At 39.6% G+C, this 11020-nt stretch overlaps 1 long non-coding RNA gene across 2 annotated transcripts; it reads right to left on the bottom strand.

The window, feature by feature from the left end:
• Window positions 1–4880: 4880 nt before the first annotated feature.
• LOC110910353 lies at window positions 4881–7555 on the bottom strand. 2 transcript variants are annotated; one of them, XR_002576037.1, is made up of 3 exons: window positions 7517–7555; window positions 6815–6882; window positions 4881–5037 (listed from the first exon to the last, which is right to left on the bottom strand). It is a non-coding gene; the product is annotated as an uncharacterized LOC110910353 (long non-coding RNA). The 2 variants fall into 2 exon arrangements; XR_002576036.2 differs by lacking the exon at window positions 7517–7555 and having other exon boundaries at window positions 6815–6906.
• Between the last annotated feature and the right edge of the window lie 3465 nt (window positions 7556–11020).

Genomic DNA, 11020 nt, shown 5'->3' on the forward strand with positions numbered 1-11020 from the left:
GGCATTCAAAAGGGGCATAGATCTTGAGCGTTCAATGAAATATCCTTTTGGTAACAATGACCCCCTAATTGAAGATGAAGCTGAACCACCCGATACAACCAACGAAGAAGACCACTTTGTCGAGGAAGAGATAGCCATAGAACAAACCTTTAAGATTCTTGATCTAGATGAGCCACAAAATAAGGTGTCTTCCAAAGACCCACCCGTTGAGCTCAAAGAACTTCCTAAAGGTTTGGAATATGCTTTTCTAGGCAAGGATGGTAGTTTACCTGTAATTATTTCATCTAAATTAAGTAACATAGAGAAAGAAAAATTAATTAGCCTACTTAAAAAACACAAAAACGCGATCGCTTGGAAGCTTGTAGATATTAAAGGAATAAGCCCTTCCATGTGCACGCACAAAATTTTAATGAATGTTGACTACAAAACGGTGATTCAACCACAACGAAGACTGAACCCCAATGTTCAAGAAGTGGTTAAGAATGAAGTCATCAAACTACTCGACGCCGGACTAATCTACCCTATCTTCGATAGCCCGTGGGTAAGTCCCGTTCAAGTAGTCCCAAAGAAAGGAGGTATGACGGTAATAACTAACGAGAAAAATGAATTAATACCAACGAGAACCGTCACAGGATGGAGAGTTTGTATAGATTATAGGCGATTAAATGAAGCGACAAGGAAAGACCACTTTCCTTTGCCCTTCATTGATCAAATGTTAGAAAGATTATCCGGTCATAAATTTTATTGTTTCTTAGATGGTTTTTCAGGTTACTTTCAGATACCGATAGCACCAGAAGACCAAGAGAAAACAACTTTCACATGTCCCTACGGAACTTTTGCATATCGACGCATGCCATTCGGTCTATGTAATGCGCCTGCAACATTCCAACGTTGTATGGTCGCCATTTTCCATGATATGATCGAAAAGACAATGGAAGTTTTCATGGATGACTTTTCCATCTTTGGAGACTCATATGACCAATGCCTCGATAATCTTGAACGAATGCTATCCCGATGTGAGGAAACTAACCTCGCCCTTAACTGGGAAAAATGCCATTTCATGGTAACAGAGGGAATAGTACTCGGTCACAAAATCTCAAGCGAAGGAATGGAAGTTGATCGAGCAAAAATAGAGACTATTTCTCGATTACCTCCTCCATCCTCCGTGCGAGCAATCAGAAGTTTCCTAGGACATGCCGGATTTTATAGAAGGTTTATCAAAGACTTTTCAAAAATTTCAAGGCCTCTAACAAAATTACTTGAAAAAGATGCACCCTTCATCTTTGACAAGGAATGCAATCAAGCATTTCTAACCCTCAAGGAAATGCTAGTCAATGCACCTATCATGATAGCGCCAGATTGGAAATTTCCTTTTGAAATCATGTGTGATGCAAGTGACTTTGCTGTTGGAGCAGTCTTGGGACAAAGAAAAGAAAAGCATTTCCACCCAATTTATTATGCTAGTAAAACTCTTAATGACGCACAAGAAAATTATACAACTACAGAAAAAGAATTACTAGCAGTGGTATTTGCTTTTGATAAATTTCGTTCTTATCTTGTTCTTTCTAAAACAGTAGTCTATACAGACCATGCAGCCATCAGGTACCTCTTCAAGAAGCAAGACGCAAAACCCCGTTTGATCAGATGGATTCTACTCCTCCAAGAATTCGACATCGAAATCAAGGACAAAAGAGGAGCAGAAAACACTGCTGCAGATCATCTCTCGCGCTTAGAAGACCCAGCTTTGGAGACAACCAGAGACGAGCAAATCAACGAGAAATTTCCCACGGAATCCTTGGAAATGATGGAAAGTAGACAAGAACCATGGTATGCCGACTACGCTAATTTCTTAGCTAGCGGTATAGTCACCAAAGGATGGCCACATCATCAAAGAAAGAAATTCTTTGCTGATGTAAAGCATTACTTTTGGGAAGACCCCTATCTTTTCAAAATGTGTGCCGACCAGCTCATCCGAAGGTGTGTCCATGGTAATGAAGCACGAAGAATTCTCCGTCATTGTCATGAAGGTCCATACGGAGGACATCATGGTGCCACAAGTACCGCACGAAAGGTATTTGATTCAGGATTTTACTGGCCGACCATTTACAAGGATGCACAAAACCTTGTAAAGACATATGATGCCTGCCAGAGATCAGGTAATATTTCTTCCAAAAACGAAATGCCTCAAAATGGCATTCTCGTCTGTGAAATCTTTGATGTGTGGGGACTCGATTTCATGGGACCTTTCCCACCTTCAAAGGGAAACAAATATATACTTGTGGCAGTCGATTACTTGTCTAAATGGGCGGAGGCCGAGGCTCTTCCAACAAATGATGGAAGAGTAGTGGTAAAATTTTTGAAAAAACTGTTTTCTCGCTTCGGGACACCAAAGGCTTTAATAAGTGATAGAGGTACCCATTTTTGCAATCATCAACTCGAAAAAATATTAACAAGGTATGGGGTCTATCACCGGGTCTCAACAGCATATCACCCTCAAACAAATGGGCAAGCCGAAGTGACTAATCGAGGTTTAAAACGAATACTTGAAAAAACCGTAGGAATAAATAAAAAAAAAGAATGGGCCGATAAATTAGACGACGCTTTATGGGCTTTTCAAACTGCTTATAAAACCACTATAGGCACAACCCCATATAAACTCGTCTATGGAAAAAGTTGTCATTTGCCAGTAGAAATAGCTCACAAAGCCTACTGGGCAATAAAAAACGTAAACTTAGATTTGGAAAATGCCGGTAAAAATCGATTTTGTCAAATAAATGAATTAGACGAGCTAAGGAATTATGCATATTCTAACTCCGAAATTTATAAAGAAAGAATGAAAAATTTACATGATAAATATATTAAATCTAATGAATTTCGGGTTGGAGATCAAGTTCTATTGTTTAATTCACGACTTCGATTATTTCCTGGTAAGCTAAAATCTAGGTGGTCAGGACCTTTTTCAGTCACCCATGTTTTTCCGCACGGTGCAGTAGAAATTAAAACTCGAAATGGGACACCATTTAAAGTCAATGGCCAACGGCTGAAACTCTACCGAGGATCCATTGAGGATGAGGAAGAGGAGATCTTACTTCAAACGGTTAACGAATAAACTCATACCAGACATGTTACAGGTAAGTGTACGTTTAAAAGCCGGTAAATCTTCTAACCATTTTTTTTCGGAAATAAGGGGCATGCACACGAGCACATATAAAAAAATTAAAAAAAAAAAAAAAAAACTTTGCCCGGCACGGGGCCGTGTCCGCTGAACACGGGGCCGTGTCGAGGCGACTGTCGGGATAAAACCCTCTTTTCCTATCAGTTACACCATTCCACACGCCCCGTTTAGCCGAAAACTCTCTGGTTTGAGGCGATTTTCTGCAGTTTTTCAACGTCACCACCGAATCTAACAACGTAAAGGTATGATTCTATCCTCCTTAGTAGTTAGATTAGTTACTTGCATGTAGTTAAAACATAAAAAATTGAGAAAAATCTAGGGTTCTTCATGTTCATCCGGATCGAACTCAAAATTTTTGATGAAATGTGTTAGTAGTAGTTTAGATTAGAGTAGTAGAAAGTAAATAAGCATGTATTGTTGAAAGATTTGTCCGATTTCCAACTAAAACCCCAAACCCTTGTTCTTGAACCGAAAAACACGAAATTGAAAGGGTAAACGGTTTGTTTTGGGAAAAATGACACTTAGGGTTTCATTTTCGGGGGAAACCGCTACTATTGGGCTAAAAATTTTCAGGTTTTCGAAACCGGGACGAAAAATGGAATTTTTGGGTTACAGACGCCTGGACACGGGGCCGTGTCCGCTGAACACGGGGCCGTGTCCAGCCCACTGTTTGCAGTTTCACTCTGATTTTCCTTGTTTCGTACTAACTTTTGATGTATTCTTTTCAGATGTCGAAATTCACGAGGTTTAACGCAAATGAACTGGACACTAGGGCACGATACGAGGTTCTACAAACAAGACCGGAAGAGTACCCAAGGCGGGCGTGTACTGATTTGCTAACCATGGTGAATCAACTTGACCGCTTCAACAACATTGTGAGGGGTCCACTGCATGTCGCATTGACCACCCGACTACGGTCGGTACATCAATGCACGATGGAGTTCTACAGCACTTTCATTTTCAACTCGAGACGCGAACCGTTTGACCATGAGGCGGTCGAATTTCGATGTGGAGGGACCACGTTTAGAACTTCCATGGCACAGTTTGGAGCCATCATTGGGTTATATAGTGAAGAGGAAGCGGGGAATGAAGAGAATACTGGGGGATTACGAGACTTGGATGCAACTGAACGCCAAGCCGCATGGGCTCAAATAGGTGAAGGAATCTACAACCCGAGCAGCACCAAAAGCACCAAACTGAGGGACCCATTATACCGCTACATCCACAGGCTCCTCACGTACTCGCTGAACCAACGCCACGACAGTAGTGGCGTTGTTGGGTTGAAAGATTTGGTCGTCCTTCACTGCATCCACAACCAGAAGCCTCTCGATGTTCCGTACCTCCTACTGCGAAACATGCACCTAAACCGCCTTGCTCATGCTCCTACACCGATCTTCTTCGGAGGATGGGTGTACCGTCTTTTCAAGCACTTCACGAATATCCCAAGGTCCTTCGAAAGGAGTCCATGGTCGGGACGGGTCGATTACCACATTTGCCGAGCCATGAACTTGCTTTATGAAGCGGAGGATGGGACGGTGAGCTTTCAGAGGACGCAAGGCTATGCATGGAACCCGCAGGAGGCTCTAGTTCTTCATGCACCACCTCCCCATTTTCAGTACTGTAACACCCGTTCTTATAATTCAAGGTTTAACGTATATTTTACGAAAACAATCATGTAATTAAGATTACATTTACATTGGAAATATGGGTTTATTAAAACTTTTCGCAAATCAAAAGTTATTTGACATAACGTAATCAGATTCGTCATTTAAAATTTATGACGAGGCCAAGTGCGGAAGCGTGTGTCTTTATCGTGTCCGGTTCTTCACTGAGCTTGATCGTCTTCCGGCATCCATAAGTACCTACATTTCAATAACATAAAATGCTTTAGTCATACAGGACTTAATACGTGTCTAAACGAGTCCGAGAAACATATGATAACAAAACAAAATTTCCAACCTGACCTCCACCGTAAATTACGGTGGCACCGTAATTTACGGTGGCCACTGTTTTTACATGCCCCTACCGTAAACCAGTAGGGGGCCACCGTAAGGCTTTTCATCTCCACCGTAAATTACGGTGGCTCCGTAATTTACGGTGGACCCTGCATCCAGTTTTCCAAATATAAATGCATACACGCTCATCGCATCCCATAAACATTCTATAATAAGTTTAGAATACGATTCGGGACTCCTTTTAGGTTACGGGACTGTTTTGGACAATTCTGCACATTTTACTGAACTGGCAGCTGATGCACGGCCATGCACCCAACCGCACGGCCATGCACCCAGCCGCACGCCCATGCGCCCAACCGCACGGCCATGCAGTTCCTACAACGTTGGGGGCACTGGCAGTGCACAAGCCAGTGCATTGATTTACTCGGAAACGCACGACCGTGCGGCCAAGCGCACGACCATGCACGGCGCCCAGATCAGCTAACATTTATAAATGCTAAAACTCGCATAACTTGCTCGTTTTGCATCCGTTTTACCCGATTCTTTTTCCTATGCGATCGTAATTTAATTCTCCATCACATGGAGTAAAAATCCAATATTTGGACTACCAAAATTTGGGACCTTTAAGTCTTCGGCTTATTACCCTTTATACCAAATTTTGACCCGGTTACGCATTTTATCAAATAAACGTATTTATTTGATTCCTATACTTCATACACTTCATCAATAATTGTGATATACCATATTGGGTTCTAATCATAGGTTTATTATACAAATTAAACCCATTTTCACTAGCATGCTTATTTTGACCCGTTAAGGATATTTTAAGCACCTTTAAGCTAAATTTCGCTTTCATTCTAATCTAGCGTTGTAACCTATATCTCTTACCTAGTACTCTTCCATCACAACTAAATGTGTGTTGGATTTAAAGTAGATATCTATGTGTTCCGAATTTATACCTCTTGAAATATCATTTTACGGCAAAGACTCATATGGAGTCTTTTGGCCCAAGATATTCTTCTTTCCCTACCCGTACTCGTTCCAAACTTTTGTTTAATCATAAGAATCTTTTCCAAACAACCTCTATGAGTTGTTTGTTCAATTTAGCCTACAAGGGCGTTTTGGTCGATTTTGATCCTTCTTTTACAATGAAGGGCTTTCACCAATTATTCGACCAAATTAGTACTTTTACATACATCATAAATGAGCGTACCTGGCTCGGGTCAACAAATAGACCCGATCTTGATACCTTGCTTTATATTCGCTAATTAAAAACAATGCGAATATCCATTGGATATCTATTCCTGTAAGCATATAACTTGACAAAAGAATCATTAGTCTATATAGTCAAAAGGTGTTGTCTACACCTTTTGACCCGTTTGGCCGAATTGACCATTTATCTTTGCGAAATGATATTTATTATCATCTACTCTACATGACTTTTCCCGTTTTAACACCGTACGGAAATTTTAAATATAAACCGTGTATTTCTTTTGTCATATTATGACCAATTTATCGATTTACTTCTTTTTAACCATTATTATGGTTTCTATCATCTTTGATTTTTCTTGTTCCGTTCGACTACACGACGGAACATCATATTTCAATTGTTTAGGTATTTCATTCATAATTTATATGATAATAAAACATTCCACAAGTTAAGACTAGTGTAAGCTATACTTACTTTGCATCCGAATTACGCTTTTCCGCCATTCTTGCTTCGTTTGACCCGCTTCCTTTCCAAGCCTCCACCTAGCTTGTCAAGCGTCAAACTATCATCATAATTCGTAAGACGGTTATATTAGTCATCATTAATTATGACTATTCCATCTTACATATTTTCTATCACAATTACCATTCGATCTTATTAATGGTCGGTTTGACTATTTAAAAGTCAAATCACCAATTAACACATATGATTGCATTATCAAGTTCTCAAGACTCAATTAGGCACATTATCAACACTTAGTTCTCATTTAGGCATTTTAACAAACACCTAATGTGCATGATTTTACACATTTACTAACTAGTTCCTAACTAGTTATTTTTACCATGATTAACATCAAAATTCACCATTATCACTTATGATAAATTACTCAAACTTGCAAATTGTTCAAGTATCTTATCCCTACTAGCAACTATGATGTTTTTAAACATGTGTACATCATCATCTTCACTATATAATGAAAACCCACTTGTCTAAAAGTGGTAAATCACCAAATTACTCAAATCCTAGCAAATTTTACTTCCAATTTCTACTTAGGGTTTGTTCCTAAGCAATCATACTTCATTAATTTGGCCATAGCCTCTATGATTCTTGCATAATTCACATCATGCAAATTTAACAAATTTTCACAACTTCATAAATGTTAGAAATTCGACATACCTTACGATCCCCTTGACTTGGTGATCGTTTCTATGTATTCAAATCCGAGTTTGGCCTTCAATTGATCCTCCAATTTGAAGATTATGTTGAAGAGCTAGGGTTTGCTCCATGGGAGCCTTCCTGGTCGTACGCACACACACACACACTCTTAGTGTGTGTGTTGTGTTTTATTATTTGTTTTAATTAAAACAAGTTTCTCCACTTGGCAACTTTAGTCCCCCATGATTTATTTGGTTTACTTTTAACTAGATCACTACCTAATTGTTCTTAACATTATCCCCACTAATTAACTAAGTTAGATATTCCAAGTTAACTTAGTGGGTTCGGGGAACTTATGACTAGGCTTATTTTAAGTCCCGTTAACTCAGGGCTCTTATAAACTCAATTCCTTGAAACTTTGATTAGCTTGTATTTAATATTTAGGATTTCTTATTTAAATCCAAATATTTACCGAGTTATTTTTACTACTAACTGTACTTTACCCGTCTTTTAGTATTAACGGAGTTTGATTACCAAACCCGTTTTCGGGGTGTTACAAGTACCCACCCCAAGGCGATCCGGGTCAATCCTCCTCTCAAGGAGGCGGTTTTCCTAACTTTCAAAGTTTACATGATCTTTTGCAGGAAAACCTTATGTGCACCAGGAACACCTACAATCTCGCCAACAACACATACCACCGGGTTGGAGCTATCGAGCGCAACGTTAACGTTATACAAGATGATATCGGTAGCATCCGGGAGTACATGGCAAGGCACGGGGGTGGAGGTGATGGTAGTGATGAAGACATGGAGTAGGAGGCTTGAAGGAACAAGGGGCTAGTTGGTGATGAGCCCACAGGTTTAAGTGCCCTTCTATCTATCAAACAATTCATGGCCTGCGTGCCATTTGTCGAACAATTTACTTTCTCTAACTATTTTTTATCTTTGTTTTATTTTTACTTTATGTTTGGATGATGCTTGACGATGGTAATTTAGGATGGTTTGTGCTTGTTTGGTTGGTATTTAGTGTTTAAACAGGTGCAATGCGAGGGTTAGAGTGCTAAACATTAGCACTTGCAGCCCTATGATGGAGAAACCGGGAGACAAAACCTATTTTTCAGGCTAACAGACTGTCCACACGGGGACGTGTCCAGCCGACACGCCCCCGTGTTCATCTCCCAGATCTGCTGTTTGGCTACTGACCTGCAATTTTTTGCCAGACACGAGGCCGTGTCCAGCCGACACGCCCCCGTGTTCATCTTCTGTAAGTTTTCGTTACTGCCAGTTCACCACGGGGCCGTGTCCAATGGACACGGGGCCGTGTCCAGACTGCCAGTGACATAAACCTTTGTTTTTAAACGCACTTTTACACAACCAAAAACTTTATTTTTGGACACATTGAGGACAATGTGTAATTTAAGTGTGGGGGGGATGCTAAAACCTTGAAATTTTGCAAAATCCTAAACACAAGCCTTACACAAAACTCTATTGGAACCGCTAAACACCCCAGATTTTTTCAAAAACTTTTTCATTTTTTTTATTTACTTGTCTTAGTTTAAGTTGGGAATAACAAGTTCTAAAAAGGTTATATTTTTACAAGTTTACAACCGATAGCGTCGTGATAAAAAGAACCAACATAAGAAAATTATGAAACGGCATGACAAGCTTAGTTAAAAATTCGATTATATATACTTGATCACATTAAAAACCCATTCCCACAAAAGTGAGTTTTGAGCCTTTATTGAGCATAAAAATACACATATTTAGATTAAATGCTCATTTTTCGTTTCTTGTGTGAATAGCCGCTTGGTTCTTACAAATCTAGAACTTGCCACGACGATACATTCCCGGTCCTTACCAACTTAAACCCAAGTAAGTAAATGATGGAGGCATTAGGACTAGCCATTTTTCTTTCAAAACCATTATTTTTCATTTTTTTTATCACCTACCCAAAATCCCCCTAGATAGCCCCTTTGAGCCTAAACCTTTCATTTCATTACCCCAAAACCCTTTTTACCCACCAAAAACTTTTTTTTATTTTTCACCCTTTATTTTAGTAACAAGCTCGCTTTTTCGTAAACTCACCTTTTTATGTGATGAAAAAAAAAATGTGATGATGAAGTCAAAAACAAACAAAAGCTATATAAAAGCTTGTTTGGAGAAATACTTCAAAAATAAAAAGTCACTAAAAACAAGGTATTCCACGAAAACCGACGCTTGTTACGATTTTCGCCCTTTTTACTAACCACTAACCAACCACCCACCTTTAACCCAAGCCTAACCCTTCACCCCAAAAGTCCTCTTGATATTTACAAAGGTAAAAAGTTAAAAAGGAGGAGGATTGATTGCTTGGCAAGCCTATGGAAGGCGTAAGTTCCATGCCGCTCTCGAGTGATTCACTAAAATATACACCTTCGGCCGAGTGTTGAGTGATCTCCCGTGAGGTATGTGAACTTGTATATAAATGGAATTTTAATAAGGCATGCTATGCCCAAATAAGTAATTTACCTTATGAAACGTTCAAAATAAATCATAACGAATAGGATTGTAAATAAATAAAAATAAAACTTATAAAGACCTTGGATTCCCGACACTCTAGGACAAGCTAAAACATTCTCTTCTACCTATTCCATTTGGGAGTGTAAGCCACATTTAAAGAGTTTTGCTTGAGGACAAGCAAAAGTTCAAGTGTGGGGGTATTTGATGTGTGTAAAATGCAACATATAAATCACATCAATTAAGGCATAAAAGTAACCCTTTTTAAGTACTAATGTTGGAAAAAGAGTGTTTTGTCTTCCTTTTGCATTTTCAGGATTAAATGAGCTCAAAATCACAAAAGAAGCAAAAAGACAACTAATTCTAGCATAAATACAAGAAAAGGAACAAAAGTAGACTGCCCGGACCCTCAACGGCACCTCCCAAGGCAAAGGAGAAGAAACAGAGTCTGAACACGCCCCGTGTCCAGCGAACACGGGGGCGTGCCCAGGAAGCAGCAGAAAAGACAAACCAGTAGAAGCTTCCATCTCCCACCACGGGGCCGTGTCCAGCGGGCACGGGGGCGTGGTGAAAGTACAGCAGGCGCATTAATTGTAATTCGCAATTACAATTAATGAGGAGAGAGAGTGTCAGACGGGCACGGGGCCGTGTCCAGCGGATGAGGTATTCGAAACGTTGAAATGTACAAAAGCGGGATTGACGACTAAAGAATGGAACAGGAGGCTTGCTGCTTTTGGCCCTAACAAGCTAGAAGAGAAGCATGTAGATACAAAACTATTGATTACTTTAGTTTTATAATAATATGATTATTTTTTTATACTGAAGCTCAAATTCTATTGATATCGTTTAAACAGGAAAGTAAGCTTCTCAAGTTCTTAGGGTTCATGTGGAATATATTGTCATGGGTCATGGAAGCCGCTGCAATCATGGCTATCGTCTTGGCCAATGGAGGGGTATCTCTCTTTCTCAAATCGAAAATAATTTGAATATAAGTATATCATACGGATCCAAATAAACTCATTGTGAACCG

This window comes from Helianthus annuus, chromosome 9 (assembly GCF_002127325.2).
Source record: "Helianthus annuus cultivar XRQ/B chromosome 9, HanXRQr2.0-SUNRISE, whole genome shotgun sequence".
Taxonomy (NCBI): Eukaryota; Viridiplantae; Streptophyta; class Magnoliopsida; order Asterales; family Asteraceae; genus Helianthus; species Helianthus annuus.